This window comes from Anabrus simplex, chromosome 1, assembly GCF_040414725.1.
Source record: "Anabrus simplex isolate iqAnaSimp1 chromosome 1, ASM4041472v1, whole genome shotgun sequence".
Classification (NCBI taxonomy): domain Eukaryota; kingdom Metazoa; phylum Arthropoda; class Insecta; order Orthoptera; family Tettigoniidae; genus Anabrus; species Anabrus simplex.
The window spans coordinates 1,463,570,156-1,463,588,283 of record NC_090265.1 but is presented as its reverse complement, the minus strand read 5'-3'; positions in this window follow the sequence as shown (position 1 = coordinate 1,463,588,283).

Sequence of the window (18,128 nt, the reverse complement as noted above, 5' to 3'; positions counted from 1 at the left end):
TCTTCTCCAGGCGAATGCCGGGATGGTACCTAACTTAAGGCCACGGTCGCTTCCTTCCCTCTTCCTTGTCTATCCCTTCCAATCTTCCCATCCCTCCAAAAGGCCCCTGTTCAGCATAGCAGGTGAGGGCGCCTGGGCGAGGTACTGGTCATTTTCCCCAGTTGTATCCCCCGACCAAGAGTCTGAAGCTGCAGGACACTGCCCTTGAGGCGGTAGAGGTGGGATCCCTCGCTGAGTCCGAGGGAAAAGCCGAACCTGGAGGGTAAACAGATGATGATGATGATGATGATGAACATGCAATAGTGATTACATCCCTCTACATAAAATTGGTGTCAGGAGAGGCATCGAGGTGTGAAATGGGGCCAAGTCCACATGTGCGATAGAGTTCGCGTTCTAGATCCCACTGAGGTGGAAAAAGGAGAAGTATTGGTGTTAACTGGTAACTTAGGGTAGATTTGGAAAGATCATTGTAATTATGTTACATATACATTCCGATATTGGGATAAAACAGGCTCAGTTACAAGAGTCTAGAACACATGATCACACGCCTGTAATTCTGGTGAAATTACAGATCATTAGCATGGTTGCTGGCTTGAGCTTGCATTCGGTGGATGGTGAATTCGAATACCACTGTCGGTAGTCTTGAGATGATTTTCTATGATTTCCCAATTTGAAGCCAAGAAAATGCTTGAATTTTACTTTAATTAAGGCCACAGCCACTACCTTCCTAATACTAGCTCTTCTCCAACGTTTCATCGACGAAATCCTTCTATATATTAGTACGATATTAAACCACAAGCAAAGAGAAAAGTGGACGATACTAATTTGTTCTGATGCATCCAAACCTATTAAGGAAAAATATGCAAGCAAACGAAAAGGTACATGTCCTAGGTTTGTGATCAATAAAGAGGCGACTCTAGAACGTACGGATATTAGAATGTTTTTCAGCCATCCAGGATCGTTGAATGTTGAATGTTGCAAAGTTTGGGCTGGAAAGAACTGGGAGAAAGGAGACGAGCTGCTCGAATGTGTGGTATGTTCCGAGCTGCCAGCGGAGGAATGGCGTGGAATGTCATTAGTAGACGAATAAGTTTGAGTGGCGTCTTTAGGAAATTTCACAATATGAAGATAATGTTGGAATGCACAGGACAAATTGGGGCAAATATTCATTTATAGGAAAGGGAGCTAAGGATTGCAATAACTTACCAAGGGAGATTTTCAATAAATTTCCAATGTCATTGAAATCATTTAAGAAAAGGCTAGGAAAACTACAGGTAGGAAATCTGCCACCTGGGCGACTGCCCTAAATGCAGATCAGTATTGATTGATTGATTGATTGATTGATTGATTGATTGATTGATTGATTGATTGATTGATTGATTGATTGATTGATTGATTGATTGATTGATTGATTGATTTATCGTTCTATGAACTACAATAAAATCAAAAGTTCGTACAATTCCTAAATTTATTTACCACTTTTTACCGGAAAGATCAGTCGGGTAAGAAATACTGTTACTGTACAGCGTGACGTATCTTTGCAAGTTGCTTTACGTCGCATCGATACAGACAGGTCTTACGGCGACGATGGGATAGCAAAGGGCTAGGAGTGGGAAGGAAGCGGCCGTGGCCATTATTAAGATAGAGCCCCAGTATTTGCCTGGTATAAAAATGGGAAACCACGGAAAACCATCTTCAGGGCTGCCAACAGCGGGGTTCGAACCTACTATCTCCCAAATACTGACCGCACTTAAGCGACTGCAGCTATCGAGCTCGTTGCGTGACCTACCTAAAATACGGTAAAAAATCTGTGGACACCCTGAATTTAGCCATAAAAGCAGCACCACCCATAACATAAATACACAAAAACCAAGCATTGTGTGCTCATTTTTCAAAAAGTGCAAGATTATTAAAACTTCAGGTTAAAATCGCAGTTTCAATAATGATCCGCGATTGCTCGTTTCACTCATGTATTCTCAAAGTCCCTGTAAAGTATTTGACAATCTCTGTTACAGTAGTGGCCGATCCCTTCCTCACATCGAAAATGTTATATCACTGGCCTTATAAATATGGAACGAGAGAACTTCGTCCGATTGTAACCACAGACAACCAGTCTCAACAGCAATTCTGGAACTTTCAACTGTTGTGGCTGGGAGGTGAGAGAATGCCGTGACGTTTCCTACAGCAGAGCCTTGTGTTCTCATAACAAAAGACAATGAGACTACAGCACGTTCCACCATTCGTGTTCTCCTATAAATATTGATTTTTCAGTTTGCAAGCAAAGAGTATTCATCATCACAAATAAAATAGGTTTCTGACCGCAATTTTAATACAAACGTTCAAAGAAGCCAACGAGCCTCAAAGAACACATCCGATGTACTCGCTTTAGATCCAACTCCATGCCTGAGTGGTGAGTAGCGTGGATTTCGGACTTCAAGGTCCCGTGTTTGATTCCGAGTTTCTATTGTGCCCTTGACTACATAGTTGTTTATTATTTAATAAGAAATACTAGTCGTCTTATTATCATAATTTTTAATAATAATTTAATGTAGCACGCATTAGTTACATCGGAAAAATGGCGCTTATTAACATGCCGAACGAAAAGCTACTGGTACAAAACGGCATCACCTATTTCTTTAGATATTACGTGTCAGACTGCTAAAAGTATAAGTGTTTGGGGTAGGGTATTATGTCATGAGGATCATATGAAAGAACAGAAATAATTCAAAATGAAAATTAATTCAGCTGTTGATGGGTTAAGATGGAAGGATGTTGCATCTATTTGACACAAGATTGTATATTTATTCAAAATGTACACAAAGTACGCATGTAGCCTGGATACATCTGTAAACTGCTGAAATGTTACTCGGTGTAGGATCCGTCGGATATTTTCTCCGATCCTTGTCCTAAAATAAAATCATACGAGTCCACATTGAACAACGACTCAGATTCGTATAAAGTATTGAATATAAAGGTATAATTACCTTGTTATTTATATATTACTAGCAAGATACCCGTGCTTCGCTACGGTATTATACTGAAATTTATAATTGAATGGATATCGATTTATATATAATCCGTCAAAATTCGAGATCTAACTCGTTTTCTGAGAGATTACGGCAAGTCCCTCCCATTTTTCAATCTTTCCTTCCAGCAATCGATTTCGTACTTCCCGGGCTAGGACCACGTATTCCACCCGGTCAGTTCGGTCCCTAAATGTTTGCCATTTTTTTCCTATAAGCATTTTTAATATGGATCAAATTCTTGAGGAGATTCGGCGTGGTGTCTTCTTGGGTGTCTTGGCAGTACTGAACCCGCGGCCGGACTGCATTTGTAGTCATTACCCATCCAGACCCGTTTCCAGCGCGGTCCCCACATTTGACGATGGTCCAGAATATTCTTCTTCTCCTTCTTATAATAATAATAATAATAATAATAATAATAATAATAATAATAATAATAATAATAATAATAATAATAATAATAGTAATAATAATAATAATAATAATAATAGATGTTCTGGACCCCCACAGCAAGATTCAAGACCGCTAATTGGCGGTAAATTCCATCTGCTGCCATTGTCATTTTTGACATAGTGACCAGCACCATTGTCGCGCGTAGGCAAGTACGCGGAATTTCTGGCGATACCAATGACATACTTCCGTGCATTATTGACCTTATTATAGAGGTGAACAATTGGACAATCAATCTAATTCCTATCGTTTATTTCAAATGTTTTTAATTGTTATTTATGTGCCATGAGAATCTACTGTAATCTAGGAACGTTCTCCCAAGGAAAATATTTTTTGTTTTTTTTGTTTTTGCTAGTTGCTTTACGTCGCACCGACACAGATATGTCTTATGGGGACGATGGGACGGGAAAGGGCTAGGAGTTGGATGGAAGCGGCCGTGGTCTTAATTAAGGTACAGCCCCAGCATTTGTCTGGTGTGAAAACGGGAAACCACGGAAAACCATTTTCAGGGCTGCCGGCAGTGGGGTTCGAACCTACTATCTCCCGAATACCAAGGAAAAGATGGCTCTTGAAAACGAAGCCAGGAAAGATTAGAAATGATCGGTTTATGATAAGAATAAGTACATCGAAAATCCACAGCCTGTTTCCAGTCATTCGACAGGGTCAGGAATGGAATGAATAAACAGTAAAATCAATTAGTCTAACCTCCTTTTACACCCCACCGTCGTTAGTTTCATCCCCCCCCCCGCAAAAAGAAAAGAAGGTGTGTTTCTTTATGTTTAAAAGAGACTCCAGACTCCAGTGTTCACGTCTATAACCTTCAGTTTTGAGATATAAGTATCCCCATAAAAAATTCATATTTTTTTTTACTTCTTTCACACCCCCCCCCCCCCCAAGTGAATTTTCCTGCAACAAACTCGTTTCTTTAATAGTAAAGGATCTTCTAAATACCAATTATCACGACTCTAACCTCTTCAGTTTTTGATTTATGTGTCCTCATGAAAGGAATTCAACTCCTTTTCACTCCCGCCCCCCCCCCCCAAGATTATTCCCCCCCAAAACGCGTTTTTCTTTGATTTTAAAGGAGATCGAAATACCAATTTTCACGCCTGTAACAAATATAGTTTTTATTAGATGTAAGTATTCTCATACAATTAAGTGAATTAATTTTTCAATAATTTCACACCCCCCTCATTGGATTTTCCAAGAATACACGTTTCTTAAAGAGATTTTTTAAAGCAGATTCCAAATATCAAATTTCACGTCTGTAACATTTTCATTTTTGAGATATCAGTAGCCTAATTAAAAGAATTCAACACTATCTTCAGTCAATTTTACCCCCCCCTTCCACCAGAAGTGGTATTTCCGAAAAATAAAAATACACGTTTCTTTATTTTCAATAAGATAGAAAATACAATTTTTCATTTCTGTAACATGTTAACTTTTATGAGATATACTGTAGAAATTCTCATTTTAAAATTTCACCACTTTTAGTTCCCCTTAAGTGGAGTTTCCAAAAACAAATCACCTATGTTTCTTTACATTTACAGGAGATTCCAAATACACACTTTTTATGTCTGCAACATTTTACGTTTCTCAGATGTTCTGTAGATATAGTCTTTCAAAAAATTCACCTCAATTTGTCATTCCTGTTTAACCGCCATTAATTGGATTTTCAAAAAAAAAAAAAATACTGTTTCTTTGTTTTTAAAGGAGATCCCATATACAAATTTTCAGTTCTGTAATATCTTCAGTTTCTGAGATATATGTATCCTCATTAAAGACATTCAACCAATTATTCACCATTTTAAACCCCTTCTATTGGGATTTACAGAAAACAAAAAATTACGTTTCCCTTCATTTTTAAGGGAGATTCTAAATACAAATTTTTACATCTGTAAACTTTTAAAGTTTTAAGATGTAGACACACTTATTTTAAAAATTCACCCCCCCTTTTCACCCCCCCATTATTTGGATTTTTAAAAAACGAAAAAATACCTGCTTCTTTAGTTTTAAAGTAGATCCCAAATACCAATTTTCAGGTCTGTAATATCTCCAGGTTCTGAAATATAAGTAGCCTCATTAAAGGCATTCAACCTTTTTTTCACCCTTTTCCATCCTTCCTATTGGGATTTTCCGAAAACAAAAAAATATATTTTTCTTTATTTTTAAAGGAGATTCTAAATACCAATTTTTACATCTATAAGCTTTAAAAGTTTTGAGATATAGATACATTTATTTTAAAATTTCACTCCCATTTCAGCCCCACCATGACTTGTATTTTCCAAAAACAAAAAATACGTGTTTCTTTATTTTTAAAGGAGATCCCAAACACCAATTTTCAGGTCTGTAATATCTTCAGTTCCTGAGATAAGTATTCTCTTTAAAGGCATTCAACCACTTTTTCACCTCATTTCACCCCTCCTATTGGGATTTTCCGAAAACAAAGAAATACGTGCTTCTTTATTTTTAATGAAGATTCTAAATACCAATTTTTACATCTGTAAACTTTAAAACTTTTGAGATATAGATGCACTCATTTCAAAAATTCACCCCCCTTTTCACCCTCCCATTAATTGGAATTTCCAAAAACCAAAAAATACACGCTTCTTTATTTTTAAAAACGAACAAAAGTTCCAATTTTCAGGTCTGTAATGTCTGCGGTTTCTGAGATATAAGTACCGGTATCCTGATTAAAAGGCATTGAACCCCTTTTTCACCCTCTTTCACCCATCCTATTGAGATTTTCTGAAAATAAAAAAATACGGGTTTCCTTATTTTTAAAGAAGATTCTAGATACCAATTTTCACATCTGTAAATTTTTAAACTTTTGAGATATAGATACACTCATTTTAAAATTTCACACCCCCTTTTCACCCCCTTGGTGACGGAATATCCAAAAATCCTCTCTTAGCGAGCACCTACATCTTAATATGAATATATCCTCAAAATTTCATTTCTTTATGTCCAGTAGTTTTGGCTCGGCGATGATGAATCAGTCAGTCAGTCAGGACAAGTTACTTTATATATATATAGATTTCAAATTATTTCTACGCCATCTGCAGGCTCCCATGAAGACAGAGAATCATTATAAATGGAAATATTAAAGTCTTGTTTAGTCGATTCCAAAGTATATCAACAGTTTTTCCTCTACAGAGAAACTGTGATTTTCAGAAGCAAGTGTAGTTCTCAGGCCATTCAGGATTGAAGGATGGACGAAAATTACCAATCGGGTGTATGATGATGAAATTAAATCCTTATGGGTGGTCAAAAATTAAATGCACAGTGATATATTTGACATCTGTTAATGTAATTCTGGTAACAATGTTAACTAAAACATCCCACAAGTGTGTGCAAAATAAGATTGTTCTAAATTTTAATTTGAATAATATCTCCTTCCTACAGTCTAGAAAAGTAAAGACAAATGGAGATTCTAAAAAGGTAAATATTATTTCACCTCTTCAGAGAGAATATGCGATCTTTGTATTACTTGTAATCTATCTCAATAGTCACTTTTAATGTAAAATTACCTTCATAGATACCATTGAAGGATGGTCCTAAATTAAGAGGCTCGGTTTTACTATCATCATTAAATCAAATTCTTATGGGTATTCAGAAAGGAAATACACAGTTAAAATTTGACATTTGAAACTTGAAGTGGTATTTACGGCTGTTCAATTTTCTCTACAGGAGTTACTGGAAATATCTTTCTGTAGCCTGCACATGATGCTGCATATTGTTGAACACTTTCTCGAGGGTGCTGTTACCCCATCTTGAAGGGAAAAGCACATTTTTACCTCACGCTCACAGAGATGCGGGAAGAAAGGCTCCAGAATACCAGTGCGGTAACATAATATGTTGATGGTGCTGCGTAAAAAACTTGGCCTAGTAACACGCTGCCGACTTAGGGAACATCATACCCTAATCTTCTGATCCTGGTAGAGGTATTTCCTTCCACTCTTCAGGGACGTCAGTGCTTCAGACACGAATGTTCTGACTGTTAACGTATCCGAACAGACGAAAATGCCATGTCATTCCAAAAATTCCTTTTCACTGCACTGAACTTTTACCTTTTAGGCATACTGTATTTTCAAAGTTATTCCCACATCTACAGAGGGATTGCCCCTAATGATTACTTTCAGATGGTCTGGGAATGTCTATGTTCCCTTTTTCAAAAATTATTTCCTTTTTTTACAATTGGCTTTACGTCGCACCGACACAGATAGATCTTACGGCGACGATGGGATAGGAAATGGCTAGGAGTGGGAGGGAAGCGGCCGTGGCCTTAATTAAGGTACAGTGCCTGGTGTGAAAATGGGAAACCACGGAAAACCATCTTCAGGACTGCCGACAGTGGGGCTCGAACCTACTATCTCCCGAATACTGGATACTGGCCGCACTTAAGCGACTGCAGCTATCGAGCTCGGTTTTTCAAAAATTAAAAGGAACTTAATTACAACCAAACCGTCGTATCGATTATGCACGGTGACGTGTGAAATTTTGTAAATACTTTAGGAATGCAACTGACTGAGAGTTCAAAGGAACAAGACAATCTCACAATTTCTACACCCAGTACGTAGTGACCAATATTGGAGTCGAAATACAGTAGTGAATCTAGTCATGGAAAACAGAGATGGTAAAGGCCAGTCTGTTTTCATAAACAATGTTGCCGACCTCCCATGCATAAAGGGTATCACAAGCGTGAGCACTTAGTTCCATTCTCTTTATCACAACAAGTATATTTTTAGAAAACTACTGTAAAAAAGTACAATGAACATAGCTACTGTTAGCGTATTCTCTGTGCGGCCAGTATTTAATCATGTTTCTTCCTAATTAAGCCTGTTGTTCCATTGGTATAGAGGCTAGCTTATGCTAACATCCAAGGCTAAGCTACATGTGAGAGCAGAAAGGAATATGTAATCTTCTGTTTGTGGGAGCATGCCAGCACATTAAATCCTTCTTCTCTACATCCCCTAATCCCTGTCCCGCAGGAGAGAATATCCTTACTTAACAAAATTGCAGAAAACGTCAGGAAGGGAATTATACGCTTGGGTGTGTATTCATTACCGATATTCCCTAGTAATCCTGTATTAGTAAGAGATGCAAGCGCACAACTGGAAAATGTCTCATATACTGCACAGTGCAATGAAATTAAGTAAATTGTGAGGTTCTGACATTGAATGTACTTTAAGAGTCTCGAAGACGTATCAAATAAAATCCCCGTATTATTCCTACCTGGGTACTGTTTATTTCCATCAATAGGTTATCAATACGTGGTGTTATCGGACAAATAAATACTATTCTCATCCGCTAATAAGGAGCATCGATATCATTTATCTATTAATATGGTCATTTTCATCACTATCAACTAGGTTACTAGTTGTGCAGTAAAGTGCAATAGACAGAGATGAGAAGTTAATGCGGAGATTATCAGCTCGAAAATGGTGTATGAGCCAGAAAGCGACCACCCATTCTGTGGTCAGATATTATTCAACAGTATACAGCGTTATTCACCTAAGATCTTACATGGAAATAACGTCTAAACCATTAAATACATCGGTATTATGTTTTCGTATTCGTAAATAATACCCAGGGGCTTGTAAAATAATGTGCTATTTATTCTCATGGGGTGATTAATAACCGAGATATTAATACTAATTCCATATTTTTAAGTAGAACGGCACAAATACATATAGCTGGCCTAAAAGTTCAACTGAATACAAGTTCAAATATGTAAGTATTTTCAAAATCGGACAGTTACTTTTTGAGATATCAATAAAAGCCGTTTTTGGGTTTTTGCGTGCCGCATCAGGCAGCGTACGTTCGGCCAAGAATGTATTGGCACGCAAGCTGTTTCCTGGCATTGATTCCGTCCACAGAACGGATACCAAGCATATAATGTAAACTATCGTACACAAACGTGATGTACCGTAACATACCCTGGGTGTGCAACATAATGTATGACTGGTGAACACACAACGGGGAAGGAAGATTAAAGTTGTTTGTTTTGTTTTGTTTTTAAATCCATGTGTAACAGGTTGCGCTCAGTTTCTGGTCTTTCCCCACGGATGGGAATCGGAAGGATTTGGAAAGGACGTCAGCCGTGGCCTATCTCAAAGGTACCAAGTCAAAGTAATTATTTTATTCATTTTAAAAACGTTAACCCTTTCTGACCTGTCATGAGGTCGCCTGTCAGACACACTTTGCAAACCCATCACATGTGTACGGTATGCTTACATGCCTGGTATCCATTCTGCGGCAGCAGTCACACCCAGGAAACTGCTTGCATGTCAATATATCCTTGGCCGACTGCACGCCATCTAATGCGGCATGCAAAACCGCGCATGTTGTTCTTATTGATATCTCAAAAAGGAACTGTCCGATTTTGAAAATACATACATATTTGAACTTGTATGCAGTTGAACTTTTAGGCCTGCAGCACGAATTCGTGCCGTTCCAGTTAAAAATATGGAGTTAGTAATAATATCTCGGTTATTAATCACCCCATGAGAATACAAGAATTTTGCAAGTCCCCGGGTATCATTTACGAATACAAAAACAGAATACTGATATCTTTAATGGTTTAGACTTTATTTCCGTGTAACACCTTAGGTGAATAGCCCTGTTTAATGGTATTTGAACCAGCTATAATCTAGTGATGATTTGATAAGTTTGCAATGTCTACCACCCCCTATTTGCCTGCTGCCATTTCTTGATGGATACAGTACTTTTGTATCCATCTCTTAGCACAGGCCAGAGTAAAGTGTAGCTTCCACCGAAGTCCCAGTCTCATACATGGCTGTGACAATATGGAAGCTGCTGGGGTATGGGTGGTGCTGAGTAATGACGTTCAGAGCACGTCTAGTGCATCTGAGTGTTATGAAAGGTGTTGCTCATAGGGTCATTCGTGCTGCAATAGCACTTTCTGATCCAGTGAGGAAAGCAATGGCAAACTACCTCACTCCTCGTCTTGCCTAGTACGCCTCATTTTGGTGCTGCCATTGGTTTTTGCGGTTTCCTTATAACCTCATAACTTTTGGTGGTGCTACTTGAGGATCCAACCAGCCTCTGGGCTGATGACCTAACAGACACAGACAGACCACCCCCTACCCTGACACCATAATACATCAACACAATACACGACATATACGCGCAGATACTTACCTCACATACCTCACTTCATAAATTGCCGTGGATGGACTGGAACGAACGAAAACAGTTCGGAGCTGGACCCGTGCGTAGACAAAAGGGGAGCGGAAGGACAGAAAGGCAAGAACCCGTAACCCCCATGAATAAAAGAATGGAACAAAAAAATAGGATTTATTATAAACACACACAATATTAAAATGAAAGCAAAAATGGGAAGCTGCATTAAAAGTTACTTACATAAGTGCAGAAAAATGAGCATCAAGTAGTATTCCGTTCAATGACATAGTAAGTTTTGTGTTGCACGGCGACAGTACACACGATCGCACTATTCACTTCCGTATCTTCTTCTTCAAGTGCCATATCCCGTTGCCCAGACGTCGGCGATTACTCTGGAGAAAGTTTTCTGTTTTCTGCTAGTCGGAAGAGTCTCTCAGTTGTCTCAATACCGGTCCACTGTCTGATGTTGTGTAGCCATGTTATCTCTGGTCTGCCAGCTCGCCGTTTGCCCTCTATTTTACCTCGGAGAATGAGTTTTATGAGGTCATATTTGTTTCCTCTTAATATGTGGCCTAGATAAGCTGTTTTGCGAACTTTTATAGTTGTTATTAGTTCTTGCTTTGTCCTAGCTCTCCTTAGGACTTCATCGTTTGTTATCATATCTGTCCAGGGTATTCTAAGCATTCTTCTGTGCAACCACATTTCAAAGGCGGCAAGTCGTTTGATACTTGCGGCTTTTAAGGTCCATGTTTCTGCTCCATATAACAGTACTGACCAGATGTAGCACCGGCAAGTCTGAGCTTCAGATTTAGATGATTATTACATAACAAAGAGCTCATCCTGCGAAATGCAGCTCTAGCGTTCTCAATTCTGCATTTGATATCCTTATCTGGATCTATACTCGCTGTTATTATGCTGCCGAGGTACTTGAACTGGTGGACTTGTTCTATTTTACGGTTGTTTAATGACAAGGTGACATTTGCATTACTATTTCTGCTAAATACCATTAACTTAGTATGACTACACAACAATTCGTTTCAGAAAAATAATGTGACGTGGAACACGTTATCGAAGGAATCAGAAAATGGAACGACGAAAGGGATAATGCAGTCGTACATATCAACAGTTAGTATCCGTGCCCCAAACGAGCGTCCACTCGATGCTAGAGCGTCACAACAACAATGCCAAACACTGCCTCCCAGAGGAGCAGAAGCAAAAGAACAAGAAGATATTGCCACAGTTACAAAAACAAGAACTAATCTCCGACAATGGAGCAGATAACGGCCTAAAAATATAAAATAGCACACCACACCTGGCCCGAACCGGCCAACTAAAACGAAAAATAAAAGAAAAATTAAAATTACGAAATATGGAGAGTATTACAAACCGTACACAGGCAGACAGCACAGACACGTACACACACGTATGGACAAGAAGAGAGACCCAAATAAAATCGACCCAGACCAGACCGGCATGTCAAGGCGCGATGTATACTATCGCACAGGATAGCGACGGATATCATGGACTCACGAGCATGGTTCGAACACCACAGATACAATGCTGGACCGCCGCAAAAAAGGGCAAGGCTGATCCAAATATAATCGTAGAAATCACAACATTCGTCGACCCGCTACTCGGGACATCCAAATTGCCTCGCGTGAACAAACACGGATTAAAACCCGTAGCGTCAAAACACACAATATACCAATGCTTAGCCATGATTCCAAACGATGAGGAAACAGAAGTGCATGGTCTCAAAACCCACAAATTCACAGGCCAAAACAAACAGATAGGTAAATACCACTCTCCATTCTCGCGCGTGTGCACATAAACAAAGAATGAAAAAAGTAAAACACATACAAAATTAATTAACTAAGAGCCTGCAAAGACAGGTGATAAAAGACTACCGAAATACAATCACATAGAACCGTGCTTGTAACTATGGTTCGTAAAATGAAATAAAATGAATGAGTACCTAGGAGCAGCAATCAGGAATCTCGAAATATTTAAGTCAATCAAAATGATGACTCCCAGCAGACAGCGAGCCATGAAACAAGTAAATCCATGATAATAGCAAATCGTAGATCAAGAATCACATTTTAAATCCCAGTTTGTTAATCATTTTCGATCCCTCCATTCTTGGTGTCACGAGCAGACCAACTTAACACTTGGAGAGCGAGAGAGAGACTGTGTATCAACACAGATGGCTAGAGCGCCATCTTCGATCAGAAACTGTAAGTTTCACGTGACATTCCGTTAATGTTATCGCTAATGGCGACAACGACAGTCAAGGAGAAGTAGGAATAAAGGAAGTGCATCACCAAGGCAGGCTTTGTTCGGCACAAATGTCAGAATCATTGATGAGTTTGCAATGACAGTCATTTGCAGCTCATTCAGTTAGGAATTTTTCAATATCGATTAATTTCGTCTCCGTCTGTTAATATTGAAAAGGAGCGATCAAAAATTTCCGTTCGACGGCCGTACAGTCCTGAACTGGGATGCCAATAAGGCAAAATCACCTTGAGCACTGAGACACTCATCCCACCAAAGTACCTGGTTGAAGATCCTCGTGTGGTAAAACGCCATGTCGTAGTGCGCGAAGAAGTCCGTAACCACCTGCTGCACATCCTCGACCGACAGGAAGCGTCGAACCTTCAACGCCTTAATGAGGGGACCGAAGGCGTGATATTCACACGGGGAGAGATGAAGACTATATGCCTCATCAACCGCCCGCTTGTTGTTATCTGCAGTGGACGAGGCTGACCTCCCAGATCGAACGGCGTCTTGTGTCGAACGCGACTCGCACAAAACCTGGTGCACCATTCCACAACGGAGGTTTCGAGAGTCATGCTGCCCCATACACAGTCTTCCTTCTTTGATGGACGTCCACTGTTGTTTGTCCTTCGGCATCCTAAAAGAGAATAATAACACGCTGGTCCTGTTTGGACGCATTCGGTAATGATGTCGTCATAGTTCACGTGGCCGCATTTAACGCACGCACCTATGCGCGACACGACTGCCAAGCTAATCCGTTCGCCTACATGCTCATGCATATATACCAGCATCGGAGTCGCGATACGTTGCATGTCCGCTGCAGCAAAGCCCTCATAAGGAATCTTTTTGATCACGCCTTCACATGTTCCCAGAAGAGAAGGGGACAACTTGCATGAGAAGTTAATTTTTGTGCTAGTGGCTTTACGTCGCACCGACACAAATAGGTCTTATGGCTGCGATGTGATAGGAGAGACCTAGGAGAGGGAAGGAAGCGGCCATGGCCTTAATTAAAATGGGAAACCACGGAAAATCATCTTCAGGGCTACCGACAGTGGGATTCGAACCCACTATCTCTCGGATGCATGCTCACAGGCACGCGCCCCTAACTGCACCGCCAACTCGCCCGGTGCGTAAGAATTTCGGTACTAAGTAGATATGAACCTACGTATGAACTAGTATGTTCGTCCGTTCGGTGACTGTCGGGGTAAGCTGCTCCTACAATGTAATCCCACGCTGAATTGTGAATTTACTGAATTAGTAATCATGGGAGGAGGTGAAAACAGTAATTTATTTTACGAAACCGTTGTTCCCGGCTACTTGGCTCATGTTGTGCGTGATGAATAGATGCGATGCCTACATGTTCCTACATGTGAGTTTTCATAGCTATAAATCAGCTGAAATGAAATTATTAAGAAAATTAATGTGTATCGTAACATTTCTTCAACATTAGCCGTGATCTTTCATGATACCCGCTAAACTCATTCTACCTGAATATTATCATAGAGGAATTTCGGTTACAGCTAAGTGATACAATAATTTGATTAAGGAGTAGCCTACCTATTTTGAGTGTTAATGCTAATTTGTATATCTTTCTGCGTCGACTTGATAACAAAATAGAAAGGAAATCAGTCAGTAGCGGTTCAGTATAATTTTGAAAACCAAACTCACAAACTACGGCATCAACGATGCTTCCATTTAAACTTTTCGTTTATCAAATTTGATGCGTACCATGTACCTGATTCATTGAAACAATCATGCCTGCGGATACATTCACGATACCCATATTAAAACTACTTTGATTAATTCCAAACAATAGTCTTCGACGTAAGAAAATGCACTGCATTTTTTCTCATTTCTAGTATGAAGCAGCATTTAGCCTAGATTATACTCCCGAATCGATTATTGGCATATATTAAGTAAACATTTGAAGTACTGTAGATTCTGAATTATCATCTGAAATGTTGACATACAGTAAGTGATTCCCCAGCGTCACGCCAATTTGGATAACGATCAAGTTCTGGACCATTAATTAGTAGAGTGAATATTTCCTCCACCAGTTAGTTCCAATATTGACCATGGCGTTAGCGTTAATGGATAAATGTACTTCATTCCATGGAATATTGGTGTAACATGAGTTTTAGGGCATACCGGCAACGATAAAATATTGTAAGAAATAATAAAATAATGAATGAAGGTCAAAAATTTGCTTGGTAGTTCAATTATTGCATTGATGTTTAAATTTTGTTATGAATATGCATGCAGTATTGATTCCTTATGCTTTTCTTTTGAGTTATAAAGTAATTCATAAAAATCGCTTGGGACATTTTCTTTATCGTTTTGTATGATTCTATGTATGTATGTTTAGTCCTCAGCCCGAAGGCTGGTTGGATCCTCAACAGTTCCGCCATCAGCTGTCATAGATGGCCTAGGCATCACTGAAGAGGCGTACTAGGGAAATGAGGAGTGAGGTAGTTTCCCGTTGCTTTCCTCACCGAGCCACAAGTTGCTATTACACATCAGTCTGCCAAGCCCACTGAAATGCATGCACCAACTGACCCTATGAGCAATATTTTCACACCATTCATAGCAGGGACTGGCTGCAGAAGGAATGGCATTACTAGCATTACTCATACCTCAGTCACTTTCATTTTGTCAAAGCTAAGGATAAAGCTGAGACAGGTCAATGAAAGTAACAAAATTGCTCTAGCCCATACCAGAAGACATAGTGCACTGTAAACACTAGGTCCTGCCAGCAAAGGCACATGATTCTATATGAAGTAATTATACGATGATGTTTATTATTTATTAGGTCCATTATAATCATTATTGATATTATTATTTTTAATATTATTATATCAGGATTAACTATACTCGATCAAGTTTATAGTTGAATCATTCCCCAAAATTAGAAGAGAGAGAGTACAGAACAACTTTTACCGAAGAGTGCTTCAAAGGACTAGGGATGGCCACATTCATTGCATTAACTGTCAGTGTCTATATTTGAATTCGGTATTCCAATCTTATATTTATACTACTAGTAGTAATACTACTACTACAAATAATAATAATAATAATAATAATAATAATAATAATAATAATAATAATAATAATAATAATAATAATGTAAATAGCCTTACGTCCCGCTAATGACGTCAATGGTTTTTTCGGAGGTACCTCATACGTTATAGCGTAATGTAAGTTGAATCAAAGATACGAATGTTGAAACGTAAATATGAGGCTAGAAAGCGCATTTTACACGCATAAAAATTTGTATATTTTGGTCATGAGCCTTATATACCCGATTTACAAACACTGAAACCTAGTTAGAATTGTAGTCGGCTTGTGTTTCATTAATATAAACGTATATAATAGTAATACATAATAGTTCCCTAGATTGAAAGATTGAAACATTTAAAAGATCAAGGTGTTGTCTTATCTATATAATGTAAATAAACTCTTGACCATAGCTAAGTCTCTGTTGTGCTGGATTAATGGTAGAGGCCGCAACAAGTGATCCTAAGCCAGAGAGTTCGATTCTGAACGCAATCGAATTTGAAGGTCAGGCAAAATTTTTCTTACCGAGCGAGTTATCTGTGTGCAGCTGAGACCTTGCATTACGGAGATAGTGGGTTCATAACGCACACTCGGTAGTCCTGAAGATGGTTCTCGGTGGTTTCCCATTTTCACACCAGGCAAATGCTGAGGCTGCACCATAATTAAGGCCACTTTCCTTTTCCATCATCGCCATAAGACTTATCTATGTTAGTGCCGCGTAAAGCAACTTGTAAAGAAAAAATGAAAAGAAAATATCAAGTAATTGTTATTGGCACTCCCGGTTGTACATCTTCTTCTTCCTCATAATTACCCAGTTACTTGGAGGTGGCACTACATTTGGATTAAACCCACTCTTATGTCTGTATGCCTTTCTTGACACAAACCCTACGTTAAGGGACGTGTTCACTATTGCGTCTTTCTGTGGCGGTTGGTAGTACGATGTGTAAGGGGAGATGTGAGTTACGACGAACATGGGCACCCACCCATTGAGCCGGAATTAACTGGACATGACAAAATCACCAGCCCGGCTGGAAAGTGAACCCCCGATCCTCTAAACGGAAGGCCACTACGCTGACCAATCAGCCAATGAACCAGTCGTGGTGCTCTCCGACAATGGGTTAGAAAGGGCTAGGAGTGGGAATGAAGCGACCGTGGCATTAATTTGCCCGGTGTGAAAGTGGGAAATATCGGAAAACCTCTTCAGGGCTGCCGACAGTGGGGTTCGAATCCACTGGGGTTCGAATCCACTTGCATCCTGAATGCAAGCTGACAGCTGTGTGACCTAATCCACGCAGCCATTCGCTCGGTATTATTATTATTATTATTATTATTATTATTAGCTAATGTACCCTTGCTTCGCTACGGTATTCTACATTTTATACGGATGTCGAAGTAAATACTGTACGCGCAGTAAATAATATTGTTTTAAAATTGCATGACTCTTAGCGTCATCCAATCAATAGCATGGGGAGGTCCCCATCCGTTGTTTCCAATGTAAAGTGTGGGTTGCGGAGTTGTAATGATAACGGCAGGCTCACTTGCCTACTGCCACTCACAATCGAGTTGGGAGGATTACACTATAATTTCAGGCCCCATTGCCTACTGCGCGGTCACAATAGATTTGGGGAGTTTTCTTTACAATTGCAGGCCACCCTTCCCTACTTCCAGCTATAAAACAGTTGAGGAGCTTTTACTATAATGGCAGGCAACTTCACTACCAGTCAAAATTGAGTCATGCAGTTGTCATTATAATGACAGGCCCTTCTTCCTTCTGCCAGCCAGCTTACTGCCAGTCGCACAGAGTTGGTGAGTTTCCATTAAAATAACAGGCCACTATGCCTGATGCTAGTCACATTTTAGATGGGTACATTTGTTTATAATGGCGGGCACCCTGGCTTATAGCCAAACACATTCGGGGAGGGGAGTATTGAACAAAATTGCATGCTCCCTTACTTTCTGCAAGTCAAATCGAGAAGTGAATTATTCATTAAAATGGTAGACTTACCTTATTAATGCCAGTTACACAGGAATTGGAGAAAGACTCCATTCCTACTGCCAGTAAAAGTCGGTGTGGGGAGTACTGATTACAATAGCAGACACACACTTTATCGATAGCTACAAATCGATATCAATGAATATATATAGATCGACATACCGGTACGAAAGTATATGCATGTTTAC